Source organism: Micropterus dolomieu, linkage group LG09 (assembly GCF_021292245.1).
Source record: "Micropterus dolomieu isolate WLL.071019.BEF.003 ecotype Adirondacks linkage group LG09, ASM2129224v1, whole genome shotgun sequence".
Taxonomy (NCBI): Eukaryota; Metazoa; Chordata; class Actinopteri; order Centrarchiformes; family Centrarchidae; genus Micropterus; species Micropterus dolomieu.
Genome location: NC_060158.1, coordinates 5,951,654 through 5,966,801, shown reverse-complemented (window position 1 = coordinate 5,966,801; position 15,148 = coordinate 5,951,654). Strand labels below are relative to the sequence as shown.

The 15,148-nt window shown below is 38.8% G+C and overlaps 1 protein-coding gene across 3 annotated transcripts in view; it reads left to right on the top strand.

The window, feature by feature from the left end:
• Window positions 1-15,148, top strand: part of LOC123977135 (major histocompatibility complex class I-related gene protein-like) — a 232,886-nt gene that overhangs the window by 27,695 nt on the left and 190,043 nt on the right. The window lies entirely within an intron of this gene.

Here is a 15,148-nt window from a genome sequence, read left to right as displayed (position 1 = left end):
TCAGCCCTGTGCGCGCTCCCGAGCCTCTCTCGTACTACAGCCACAACACGGCAGCTAACGACATGCAGTCCACTAACACCATAAAACAACCGGCTCACAGTTTATGTGCTGAAGCCCATCAGACCTAACAGGTTCAGATGATGTCGAGTAAGAACAAAGTGAGCATTAGTAACACAGAGAAACACAGAGAAAGTCACGTTAGCTCACTAGCTAATGCCGAGCAGTTGCTAATGTTGTCCGGTGCAAAGCTATATCACTTTCATTTTACTTCACCAACTAATGCGACCCATGTTACTTTCCTCTGTACCACTGTTATGTCAAAGTGTCAAAGCCTGCAAGAAATGATGTAATGTCAAAAAGCTAATGTGGAGCGATTTGTTTACTATCCTATAGTGATGCAGCCACAAGCAGCCAGCTAACGCTACATTAGCCCCGACCTGCCGCTGTTTGCTTCATAATGTTCAATTTAGATTTATTGCCTTTTGTATTGCAGCAGCTGGGTTCAAGTCCAGCCTGTGGCCCTTTGCTGCATTTCGTCCTCCACTCTCACTCCCTCTTTTTCAGCTGTCCTATTTGAAATAAAGGCTAAAAAGCCCTAAACATATCTTGAAAAAATACTGTATATCTAAATGTTTCTTCCAGGAACTTTTAGCTCTGCTTCCACCTAAAAAAGATACCTGTGATACACCGTATAATGATATAATAAATATTTCTGTCACTGACTCTGCACAGGTTCAACAGGCTCTGGCTAGTTGCCCCAACCAGACCCTGCTGGTGATCGCTCACAGGCTGAAGACCATCGAGAAGGCAGACCAGATCATTGTGGTTGGTGAAGGCAAAGTTCAGGAGCGAGGGACTCACCAGGAACTGATGGACAAGAAGGGGATCTACTACAATCTGAGAGAGAAGCTCTTCACTGAGGGAGACTCTCCAAAGTGACAAACTACTCTGCTGTAGCTCGATGTAAACTGTGAGAGAGTTGTTCTGTGTGAATCGGCTGCATGTGTTAAGCAGCAGGAACAGCGGCTAACCTGATAAAAATATGAGAGAACAAGATGGAGTTTATGTAAATATTGTGTAAATAAATGGCCCATTGTAAAATGCACCTTCCCAACTTTAACAGGATGCATCTGTTCTTATTTATTTTGCAGGCTGTTGAAATAACATTAGGTATTGTAAATGAATCAAATTAAATGAAATTTAAATAAATATTTCTTTTGATAGATATATTTCTACTGTGATATTTTTCTGTTTCATGTCCTGGTACTTGGTAATGATTAATAAAAATTTGACATGACAGCACACAACACCATAAACCTTCATTTATGATTAGAGTAGCCAAAGATTGCTTTATTATACTTTATGTTCCAAATAAAATATTAATCAACAGGATCAGACATTGTCAAGACATTGAAATAACATAACTTAAAATTCTAATAAACTTCTAAGAACAAAGGCTTCGGCCAACATTCGATCAGATTTGTTTAATAAGGAGTGAAAAGGTTAAGATGGTCAGGAAAGTAGTTTCTAAATGCAAATACATGGATGTAAAGATAATTTTTTAAAAATACACCAAAATGAGAGGACAGAGCAAGAATTTATGTTATATGCAAAAATGTGTATTTATTTATTCTATTTGGAAAGGCACCATGTGCAATATCAAACATAAATGTTAACTATTTACTGTTTTACCCCAGAGTTAGCTTGAAGCTAATTTTAATCTGCAGCATTGGCAGGTCTCAATTAAAACATCCACACAGTGATGGAACAGGACTAGACAAACTAGACAAACAATACACAGAGTAGTACATCACACACACACACACACCATTTCAGCAACATGTGCATGTATTTTAGTTTAGTTCATAATTTAATCCGACAGTAGAAATTTAGAGTTTGTCTGTTTTATAAAAGCCCAATTGGCTCTGCTTGATTTATACTGTACTGTGGGATGAAACGAAAGAAATGTATCACTTAAAAAGGACATAAAGTTTGGTAATTGCAAACTTTCGGTTTCTCTAATAACTCATCGGTGTCTGCTGCTTGACTGTGCAGTGCAGCAGGGGGTTGGGTTTTATTGTTAGAGGTGACCTGGAAAGTCCCTGCCTACCAACATGTTGTTTCTCTGACAGCGAGGCTTTTTGGAAAGTTGCCTGGTGAAATGTATCATGAACACCAAAGGTACAGTGAAGTGATAACACATCAATTTGTCAAAACACCAACCCCCTCTATCGACCAAGATCAGGCTCAGCTTAGTCAACAGCACATGCCACCATTTTGTCGAGACTTGTGCGCATCAGCAAAATGGTGACCGAAGCCACGTGCCTCAGACAAGTTCGCCGTTGCTTTCTCCTTGATTGCAAGATTTTTAAAACTTCATGTTTCCTGGAAAGGTTTTGTCTCTTTCTTAAATTTACAGTCAGCTGTGTAACTGTCCTGGAGCTGGTGCACCTGCTCTGAATAAAGTGCAACTATCTAAGAGTGATTTATAAAACTATAGAGGCATGATAGACCCAGAGTGTAGGAGGAAGCTGCATAATTGACATTAGAACTTCAAACATGTCAAGTTCAAGAATTGTTTGTCTACATAACTAACTATTCTTAACACAGAGATGTGGATTCTCAGAGCAGGTGAAAAACAAGCGTCAATCAAGCGTTCAAAGCAGAGTTCATCAACAGGTAATCAGTCTGTGTGGGGCAAACTAAGCAGACAAGATGCATTCAGGCAAAACCAGAAACAGGCAGGCAAGAACCAGGAACAACAGCTGAACCTTAAACGGAGTTATGTAAACTGAGGTTCAGGAACAGGACTACGCCGCTCTCACTTATTCTACCACATGCGCTTCATTCAATTCCACCAATCAACCACCCGTACTTCACTCATTCCATCCACCTGTGCTTCTCAAATCCAATCACATGCACTCACGTATATAAGCTGTCTAACCCGTTTTCTTTCCCGTTTCTCAGTTCTCACATCCCTCCCACCCAAACCCTGCTTGTTCACCTCTTTTAATGGCCAGCAGAAGGTTCTGAGTTTAGACCTCGCTCAGCCCAGGCGAGTTTGCATGTTCTCCCCGCGTTTGAGTGGGTGTCCCCCGGGCGCTCCGGCTTCCTCCCACCATGAAAGACATGCACGCTAAAACCCATAATTCAACCTAGTAATCAATTTGTCTTCTTCTACAACAGGAACCACAGGGGGGTTCATAAGACCAAGCTGCTTATCGAGACGAGCCCCCACCCTGAATCTCGACACCTCGGGTTCTTAGCCGCTTAGGCCGCCAAACCCTAAACAACCTCCTCGACCCCTTCATCCCTCTCCCCTCGACCCCTCCTTCCATAACTATTCATCATAATAAACCACTATAAAATCTAACATTGGCGTGGTCCTTGTTAGTGAACATGCCATTAGATAATCCGGCACATGACTGGAGAAAGAGGGCCGGTGACATAATGAGGGCTGGTAGGTGAGGGGCTCCGGTGACTGGTATTGAGAGAAACCACAGAGCAAGTGGGGAGTGGCATGTTTGAAAAACTGAAACGACACATTAAATACTGAAAAAACAGTTAAAAGAGCAAAAGTGTGCAAAATGACCAAACAGAAATAGCCGTTTTGCTTGTGTTGCCTACAACATTATACTGTCCTTATTACATTTATTCATTTAGCTGAAGCTTTTATCCAAAGCAAATTTCAATTGCTATATATGTCAGAGATGTCTTGTTCAGAGACACTTAATGGACATGTCACAGTGGGGAACTGAACCCTGGTCTCTCACACCAAAGGCATGTGTCCAATCCACTGCAATAATGCTCTGCTGTTTACTGTTGGTGCTTATTAAAACATTTTCAAATCCCCCGGATAGACTGAAAAAATGTATGATGGTCCTGCTGACAACAAACCTATTCGTCATTGTTCTTAAAAACTTGACCGTTTGGAGATACAAGGTTTACATCAGACACAGTGACTTATCAGTAATTGTGTGCCGGCAACACAGGCAGGCGGGGACAATGTGAGAAAGCAGATGCCAAAAGTTTCCACCATCTTATGGCGGTGCCGTCAAAAACCTAAACACAAAATGGCCGACAGCCATTAGTGTTAGAGTGTGTGGAGAACTAAAGCACATAAAAGGTGATATAAAGAACTTGTGGCGTAATAGCAAAGAGTCATGTGCATCCTCAAACCTCAGCGTGCACCTACTTATATTGTACATACGTGTGTGTCTTTGGATGTGCTGTGAGGCTTTTGCCTCACCAGTTCTGCACCATACCACTGCACCACACTGCCTAGCTGGAAAGTCCCTCTCTTCTTTCTTTCACTTTCTCTCTTTATTGTTTTGTGTATTCATCGGCTGCTTGACTCAGCTCAAACCACAGCCAAGCCCAAGGTCTTGTGACTGAAAGCCTTCTGGTTATAACACTTCAACCTTTTAGGTTTGCTGCTTCTGTTGATGTTTTTCCAGGAGTTGTCACAGTGAAAACTGGAGTGTAAGCATGCTTATCTGTAATGTCTTTCTTAATATGAAGACGGAGCAATGATTAGTAGTTTGGTTTGGTAGCCTTCACCAAGGACAGTATGGTTGTTGATGGAGACACGCTGTCTTTAATCTAACATGTCCTTTCAATTATTTAATTCAAAACTCTCCTTATGTAAAAGTACTGAAGTATGATCAGCAAAGTGTGCTTAAAGTATCAATACAAAGTACTTGTTTTGCTCCTGTGACTGATAAATTATTAAATAGGACATTGTTAGATTGTTAACAATCATTCTGTGCCTATGTCGCTTAGGTCATCTTCACAACCACTCCTCTCAGTACTAGTTGCTGCCTCAGGCTTTGGAAGAGTCTTCCACCTAACATTAAGTCCTGCCCCACCATCAACAACTTCAAATCTAATTTAAAGAACTACCTTTTTTCTCTAGCTTTTACCTGATTCTGACCTCTGACCCTTATTTTTAATTGTTCTCTCACAGCGTTTTAATCCGACGTTGTTCTTATTTATTTCCTTTTTTTAGTTTCTTTGAATTTGATTTTAACCGAGTACTCCATAGTCCTTTTATTGATGTGTACAGGTGTACTAGTGTTGTTTTGTGTATGTGGATACATAATGGTATAAACTTTTTGTTTGTGTATACTTTTATATATATTAAATATATTTTATGTATATTTTTGTTTGTGTTGGGTCAACACCTGTTGGTTTTAAATGTGCTATAGAAATAAAGTTGACTTGACTTAATACTGATCTATCAATTTGTAATTAGCATTTTACCGATGTAGCTGGTGGAGGTAGAGCTTGTTTCAGCTATTGTGTGTACAGTTTAAATAGAGGAAATCACTGCCAACAACTCATAGTCATCTCAGATATCTTAACAGGCCACAACTAGACACCATTTTATTGTAAGGGGTCACAATCAAAAAGGTCTGAAACAACTGGTTTAATATGTGTTAAATTTTATAAACTGATCATATGTTTTTTAATGTAACATCTTAATCTGTAAAGTAACTAATAACTACTCCTGCAAATGTACATGCTAAATGTAAATGCTCTCTTTGAGCTGCAACTAACAAGTCTTGAAAACAGACATCCTTTAATTTGGTCAGGTATTAAACAGAATGAAACTTTTAAACATTTTAAGCCCTGTTATATATTTTATATTGTATTTTCTGTCATTGGAACACTTTAGTTGGTTGGTACAACAGCCAATAATAAATAATTAACTAGTTCCTCTGTGATCAAAATTGCACCATGCTAGGAGGAAAAAGAGTGACTTGACTCTTTTACAGCTTCACTGTAACACAATACTTGCTTCTCTTCTCCTATTTAAACCAAAAGTGATAAAGGAACTGATGCAGCATGAAGCACAACAGATATGACACCAATGTAGCTTCTTTTCCACACCTAATTTAATTTAGTTTGACAAATGAGTTTGCAGTAGGACTACAAAAGACAAGGCAAACATATAACTATGTAAAGCCTAAAAAATAATGTGCAATTATTGATCTTGGAGAATAAAGTGATTCTGATAAGTCACATGAAAGATTTTGGATATGCTATTTATCTTGAGGTAAAAGTACCTATATTTCTCCTCTGTGTAGTCATTTTTAACTGTGGCAGGAAGAGCGTTTGTATTGTTTTATAGTCAGGTAAACCCCCACTGTCTTTTGTGAATCCCCTAATTTCCCCTGGGGGGACTGGCAATCGCAACATTTACTCCTGCACAAGTTTGTCAAATTACTTCTGAGGCATCAAGCAGTTACGCTCACTTTATGATAAAGAATAAACTTCCAATCAAACACACACCACATGATTTAAGGGAAGTCCCGGCTCAGGACAAAGGGAACACTAAAACGCTGATCTGATGTCTGTGATTGACCTCGGAATGTAAAATTGGCCGAACAGAAACTGATCTCAGGTCAGCTATAAATACCATTGCAACTCTAATCTTTGAGAAAGCCTTGAAGGCAGTGTAACAGCGCCGCACTTGGTTTTATTTGGCACTTTTACCAACAACCATGTGATTTCTTGGAAGCTTCTTTGCCTGGTAGATGGGTAAAAGTTTGGGTCTTCTCAAAAGTCCCAGCAAAAAGTGGAATCATTGTTATTGACTGCCATCTAGTGTAAGCAACAAAACACCTGCTGTAAAAGACAAAACTATGTACCCCTGACACATTAACCACAATGGGCTGAGAAGTGGTTATCAGCAGTATTGTTATGTAGCAGTATTTTCAGTTTGAGCAGTGTGGGGCTTGTGTTGTGGCAGTTCATGTGATGTGCTCAAATCCACAGGAAACCACACGATTGCAGGAGAAAAGAAGTGACACCTGAAACCACAGGACCACATGGAAGTTTAGATAAATTCCTCTGGTTAAAAAATCAGTATTGTGGTTTATTTTAGATTTGGTAGACTGCAGAAGAGCTGTATATTTTAGCAGAATGTTTAAAATACTGATAATTCATTATCTTTTTTGTAGACTCTTTAAAAGTGATGTAAAACTGGCAGTTTGAGGGGATTGAAGCAGTTGAATTTCAGTAACAGGACGGTCTCTCTAACCACCACATTACTGTCTTGTAAATAGATTGTTTTATAGTGACTGAGGGATTTAACCTTACACCATGATAGTAAGATTCTCAGGATGTCAGGAATCTCTGGCAGTATGGCGGGAGGGTGACATCATTTACTAGAAACTGAGTTGTGATGAAGAGTATTAGTAAGAGCAACAGCATCCCCAAGCGCTTATCTCATGCATTTTCACCAGGCAACCATGTGATTTCCAGTAAATCCTCAGTCTGGAGAATGGGCAACTGTAAGCTGGCTGCCATAACTCTCTAACAGAAGATATAAATGATAGCTCTCGAGTGCCCCCAAGTGGGACAAAATAAGAAATTAATAAAGTGCACTGAATGGAGGTTACTAAAATTGGACAATATAACAAAGCAGGACATAATATAATTGAATGTCATTTAATCTTACCAGTGCTTTCAGAACAATCAATATATGAACCTCTTCAAACATGTTGTACCGACAGATCACATATCAGAGTGTCCTCAGGCAAGACACCCAAACCTGGTGTGTTTATGTGTTATTTGTAAAGCACTTTGGATAAATAAATACAGTCCCTATTATGCTTAAATACACATTCATCATATGCATCAGGCATCTAGAATATGTTGATTTCATGGCTCTTATATGATCAATCATATACCATCATATAAGTGTTTGACCAAGCAGATACAGAATACTACAGTACATTCGTGGTAGTGACAAAAATGCTTTTCTAAACTTAAAGCACTACTTAAGGTTGTAACCCGCTAACATATGAGTATCTCTTCTTCTACCTGAGTAGCTTCAATGTTGTTGAAATCCTCTTATTCCACATTGTTTAACAAAAACCACTGGTGTATTCTGTATCAGTTTGTTCCAGCCTTTATTGAAGGTATATGTAACCCAAATTGAAAAGGTCAAATCTGTATTATTGTGGCTGCACCATTTTTTTCTCCATCATCTCATCCAATTTTCAGTTTGACATACTGGTAGATGGTATGTTTGGAAACTTTGGGATCCCTTGTAGAATATAATATAAAGTTCTGTAGATTTGACCAGATTGGCTGCACAGCATATGTTTGTAATTACAGGCCAGAAGAGATTAAAGAGGTGGTATCACGTGCATTTTCATGGTTCACAATCCTATTTAGGGGTTGTACCAAAACAGGTTTACATGGTTTAATTTTTAAACAACACCATATTTTTGTCATACTGCACATTGCTGCAGGACCTCTTTTCCCCTGTGTGTTGAAGGCTTCATTTTAGCTATGGAGTGATGCATCTTGCCTCTACATGATCTTTGTTGGAAGTTTAACATTCACAGTTCCTAGTTAAGGACTACTAGCCAATCAGAAGCGGAGAAGGGCGGGTCAGTGAGAAGCCGGTAAACAGGGCTTCGGTTCAGCTGTAAATCCCCTTACCAGCTTAAGAACACGGACTGGAGCAAGAGTTTCAGAGTGGTGAGTTATTAATTTGTAACAAAAGTATCTTTCATCCATAAAGTTTTAACTGAGCTCTGTCTCTACATCACAGTAAAAACATAATGTCCATTGACTGCCTGGAGGGTAGCTATTGTTTGGAAGGGAGAGGAGAGGTGTGTGCTGCAGCTCGCTGTTTTTCCACTTGTGTTTTTGAGGGCGTGTCAGAGTAGCATTTTGCATTATCATGAGCATTTAGCTTTCATCCCTGTGACATCACAGAGATGAAAGGGAAACGGACTACAAACGAGCTGTTTTCAGGCAGTTCAGAGCAGAGTTTTCTGTGGGAGATGGGAACAAAAAAGATATATAACTCAATAAAAGAGAGGGAAAAAGCTAAAAACCAAAATACCACCTCTTTAAGGGCATTCAGGATTCAAGAGTTTAGAAATCAACCTATTTGATGTGGTTTTGTGTCAGTATGTAAATCATGACCTTTTATGCAGCTCTTTGCAGACTTTTAATGTAACTTCAGTTCACATTTCACTTTACAGTATGTAACTGTTAAATGACTTATAGTCTGTTATTTAACAGTGCGTTAGAAGTAAAGCAGCTGGTGGCTTGTGCAGACTCCACAAGAAACCAGATGCTGGTTAGTGAAAGCTGCTGTGAACCCACTGGACCACATCATCCACAAAAGAGAGAAGTAACACGACCTCTACTAAGCCCCTGTAGAGCGCTAAATCAGCAAGTGGTAACACTTTCACTCTCACTTTTTCACTTGTGAAAGGATTGATGTATAAACTTACAATTAGAATCATACAGAGAAAAGGAGTCAAATGAGGCAAAGGACAACAAGGAGCAGGTCATGCTCACAGGCACTTCATGTTATCTGCTGCAGAGATCGAAACAATAGCGTTTTTAAGAAGCTGGCTGATTGTTGCAACAAAACAAAAACATGTGACCAACACATGTACAGTGAGAAACTGTACACACTGATTATGTTTTATATTAAGAGAATCTATATATGGTGCACCTCAGACAATTAGAATAAAAAAAGTTCATTTCTTCCCCTAATTTAAGTCAAAAAGTGAAACCTTCATATATTATAGGTACATTATACATAAAGTGAAATATTTCAGGCCTTTGTTTGCTTTAATCAAAATATTAGGTAAAAGATTTTTTGATACAGAAATGTCTAACTTATGAAAACTAATGAAAAATGTTTTTAAAAGGGTTAATTTATGTAATTAAAACTTGGTCAGGGCAAGGAGCATTTTAGGACTTGAAAACATCTGGGGCTCAGCTAAATACACCCGAGTCTACTTTATAATTGGAAGGGGGAGGTGAGTGCAGCCTCCCTTCTCCCTTCTCCCTGATTTGTCCCAGCAGGCCAAGTAAATGACCAGGGTTCCCTACAGGTTGACTTTATCTGCAATTTGGGTCTTAAGGGGAATAAAAGTATACCTGCCTAACAGCAGTACTGTGCTTTTACTTCACACTTGGGCTGTGGGCTACTTCACAGCTACAACTATGGTAGATGTAGGGCTAGTAATTATAGTTCTGTGTGTATTTATATATTACTGATTAGCTTTTACTGGTATAACCATAAACAATGACTAGGTAGATTATCTATAAGAGCATCTTTGTATAGAATACTGCATAACTTTTACCGTTTCATTCCACCTATTTCCTTTTAAGAAACACATTAGTGCAAATACCAGCAAAGTAACAGCCATCCGCTCAGTATACAGTCACATCACCAAAGTTTTGTCCTGTAAAGTGAAATTCAACACACAACACAACATGCAGAACATGCAGTGTTTTTTGTCAATCAATAGCGGTGGATTAATAATTAATTAATTAACTACAAAACAAATCATTCAGGAGCTAAAATCTCTGCAAAACATTTATAGAACATTTTAACATTCAGCTTGTAGAAATAAACCAACAACGTCAAAAGGCTAGTTTTGTGGAGGGAGGTTTGTTATAAGGCCTCTGACCACTTAAAAAAGTCTTGTCCTACATCAGACTGTGTTCTAAATCTTGATAAGATTAATGCCAATCCAAGCCTCACATTACATAATCTCAAGACTGTCTTCATTAATAAGATATCATTGGATTTGAGCTCAGACGTCTAGGTGGCAAACAAAAGGGAATGGAATATAATAGCAATTAAATATGATAGTGGTGCATAGCCGGAAGAGCTAATTGTGCCAGATTGTAAAATAAAACATTACCAGAATGCCAATAAGAGCCAAAACAGACATAAAAAACAGTTTACAATTTCAACTCGACTCAAAGAGAGTAAACAGAAAAAAACAGTCCTCCAGAAAGAGGATGAGCAGTGATAGTTTTAACCGCATTTTACATTTAATTGTGCTAGCTTGCCGTCTGATATTATTATATTAGCTAACATTGGTGTTACCTGTAGTGTGGCAGAACCTCTAACATTATTTATAGCTTTTTAAGACTTACTTGGATTACTTTTTGTTAAGCTTGTTGGCCAGACACACGTCTGTTTTGTCTGTTGCTTGGAACAGCCACTATTCTGCTTTTAATGTGACGACACAGGGTCGGGATGTAGCCCCATTGACGCTCCCGTGCCTCTCTCTGACTACAGCGACGACGACGCAGCTAACGAAAGAAATGCAGTCCACTAACACCACCAAACAACCCGCCCCAGCACAACACAAACTCCACATAAGGATAAATAACAACAATAAAGTTTTATGTGCTGAAGCCCATCAGACCAAATGAGAATTAGATGATGTCGGTTAAAAACACAGTCAACGTCAGAATGGCTGATTGTTAGCTCGTCAGCTAACGCAGAGCAGTTGCTAACGTTATCTGGTGCAAATTACTATAGTTGTAAACATTATGGCTTTCCACACTACTTCACCCGCTAACGTGATTCATATTACTATCTTGCATACCACCGGTATTACGTCACAATGTTGATTTTAGCCTGCAAGAGATGATCTAACGGGATTTGTTTATACTGGCCGGTAGTGATGCAAGGCAGAGGCAGCCAGCTAACGTTAGCACGGATCCACCGCTGTTTGCTTCATAATGTTCAATTTAGATTCATTGTTGTTTTACCTATACTCAGGTACACAGCTTGTCCACCGTCTCAGTTGCTCTAACTTATTTGACCAACATACAATGCAAAATAATGCCAGTGCACCACGGTGAAAGTCCCATTCACTGCAGTAATGTTACTGCGATCTATAAAGTGTGGCAACAATCTTATTATAATAATCAATCTAGCTCACTAACTGTTTGATTAGCATACAATACATTTAGCTGTGCTCACACTGTTGAGAATTTTTTCTGTATTAAAACAGATGTTTCCGATTATGCTGGCTCATGAGTTCAAGCACCACAAACCTGGTTGCAATCTCCCCTTAGGGTTAGAGTCCCTAAGTTTAAAAAAAAAAAGAGGGTGGGATAGAGTGAGAAATGGGGAATCAAAGGAGTAAAATAAGCAAAGGTGAGAGACCTGCCTGTTTTTATTTTCTATTTCACTTTTTAAACTTTTATATTTCCCTGTGGCTTTTATGTTTCATGTAAAGCACTTTGAATTACCTTGTTGTTGAAATGTGATATACAAATAAACTTGCCTTGCCTTGAAACTGCACCGCTAGTGGCCGCTGAAAACTACATATTATCCTTTTCAAAAGCCCAAAAGGCTGATCAAAACGTAGCAAAACGTTTTCCAAAGGAAACGGTGCTTCCCTGAACACCCTGCTGTGTACGCAAGCACACTGAATTTTTTAACACCGTTGTGTTTACAAACTTGTCACAGCTGATTGGGTAACACCTCAGACACGCCCACCAAACCTCGAAGCCCGTTGCAGAACATTGCGCAACGTTGCAAGGAAACATGTCGTTCAATCCAAAAATGTTGCAAACCGGTGCAAAACGTTTTGAGATTGAACTTATTCGGAGAGCCCAGCTGCTGCTCAGCCAAGCAGCACTGCAGCAACATCGAGTCACATAAAACAACCGACTAAAACTAACTACAATACAGTTGTGTTTGTTGTGCTACAGGGCAGTATGCCTACACTGGACAGTATAAAACAAACTTTTCAAATCTACCTGGGCTGGAGCCTACATCATGGCGTGGCATGGAGACAGTCAGTCTGTGGCACTGCTGAGGTTTTTGTGGAAGCCCAGGTTGCTTTGATAGCGGCCTTCAGCTTGTCTTTATTGTTGGGTCTGGTGTCCCTCATGTTTCTCCTGACAATAAATTCTCTATGGAGTTCAGGTCAGCTGGTTGGCCAGTCAGCCACAGTAATACCGTGGTCTGCAAACCATTTAGGCATACATGTCATTTTTGCACGGTGGGCAGGTGCCAAGTAGCCTACTGCTGGAAAAGTAAATCAGTATTATGCAGTGCTCTAAAACATCCTGATAGACTGCTGGATTGACTCTGGACTTGAGACAACACAGTGGACCAACACCAGCAGAGGACATGGCATCCCAAATCCTCACTGACTGCAGAAACGCCACACTGGACTTCACGCAACTTGGATTCTGTGCCTCTCCACCCGTCCTCCAGACTCTGGGACCTGGACTTCCAAATGAAATGCAGAATGTGCATTCACCTGAAAACCAAAGTTATTTTTCTCCTTAGCCCAGGTATGATGCTTCTGACGCTGTCTCTGGTTCAGTAGCGGCATGACACAAGGAGTGCGACACTAGTAGCTCCTTTCACATCCAATGTGGTTTTCCTACTACATTGTAACCTTCCAGTCATCTTCCCAGGAATATGCTTTGACACAGCACTCTGTGAACAGACAGCCCTTTCAGCAATGACCTCCTGTGGCTTACTTACCTTCCTTGTGGACGGAGAGTCTTCTGGACAACTGTCAAGTCAGAAGTCTTCTCCATTATTGTGGTTACATATACTGAACCAGACTGAGAGATTAAAGGCTCTTCTTAGGCTGACAGTTTTGTATTATATATTCTTCATTCTAATATTTTGAGATATTGATTTTTGATTTCCATAAGCTGGAAGCTGGAATCATCAAGATTAACACAAAAAAAGGCCTGAAATATTTTACTTTATGTGTAATGAAATGAAAATGAAAAATTAACTTCTTGAAGAAATTCAAATTTTCTGAGATGCACCAACTTTAACCAAAATATTTTAAGGGATAGGTTCAAAATGTTTCAAGTATGTCTTAAAACTATTGTCAGGTTCCCATATTAACACTGAAACAGTTTTTGCTTGCTGTAATCATTCCTCCTATTCATATTCAAACATCCCTTCCTAATGTGCTTTCAATGTACAGTGAGTGATGGGAAAAATACCACAGTCCCTGTTCTGTGTAAAATGTATTCCAAATTAAATTTGCATCAAAATTACTTAGTATTAAATTCCCTCTTTATGTCTCAACAGACAGTGTTTCCTAGTAGAGCTGCAGTGGAGGGAAAGCCAACACAAAGAGTGAATTTTGTATTTAAAAGTCTAACTTTTTAAATGTTGTAGATTGGAACAAAATTTGCTACATTTTAGATGTTTTTTAACTTGTAATTTGACCAATTAGTCAGTCAATCAATCAATCAATAAGTCACGTTTTTTAATTTTAGTGACCAAATGATAAGAAATAATAACTCGTTAACCTAAAAAAACATAATTTTAGAAGAGCACTGCATAAACACTGCTATTGTTATTGGTTTGCAGAGTATGCACCTATTAGAATGAAAATACTAAGGCATCATCAAACTATGGAGTAAAACCATCAGTTGCTTTGGATTACAATATCCTGCGACCCACGCAATGTTTTCTTACTGCTCCTCATAACATTACACTGGAAACAAACTACAGTTTAATACTGGAAAAAAAAGAAAGTAAAAAGTAGTTCAACTTAGTGTCCACCAGATAGCAACATAACACAACATTCAACAACCTGAAAGGTAGTAACCTGGAGTGGTCAATAGATGGCACATTACAACAGTAAACTGGTAACTTAAGATTTAGATCCCACACACCCTTTTAATTGTATTTTTCTTACTTCTGGACAATATTAGATGGTCAGTATAATGTTACCCTCTAATCTATACCATCTGTGCAGATGTTCTTTCTTCATGCTGTTACTAATTAGGATCAATCCACAATAACAAGATCATCCTTAATTAAAAGCAATCTTAATGCCAGGACAAGATTTTCAGGTAATCTTTTTGCTCGGAAGCAGTATTTGACACTGTCTCCTAAATCCTGATCTAATCAACAGCTATGACAGCATGGTTGGTGCCCCTGGCTCATATTTAGTCTTAATGACTTTTATCCTAATAAATGACAGCTGCATCATACAGTAACTAATTTCCTGTATACTGGATGTTTTTATTTTATTGCATTAAAGGCATTACTGAAATATAACCCCAAAACACATCAAAACACCACAATCTGCTCCTAAAAGTGGATAGTTACACAATGTGTTTGTTATAAATACGTTCTAGTTATGTCTGTGGCTTTTCAAACCCCAAAAGGCACAAAGTTACCATTTGATTAAAAAAAGTAATGTGCACAAAACGAAAGAGTTTCAAGTGAATGGACTTTATATTTAGTTTAGTCTGTTTAGTTTATTCTGTTTAAGTGATTACTCATTCAAAAGAATTTCCAGTGATTAAATTAAGTAAATAGCTTTCCTCAGACGTAAAATAACAAAATAGCACTGTATTTATC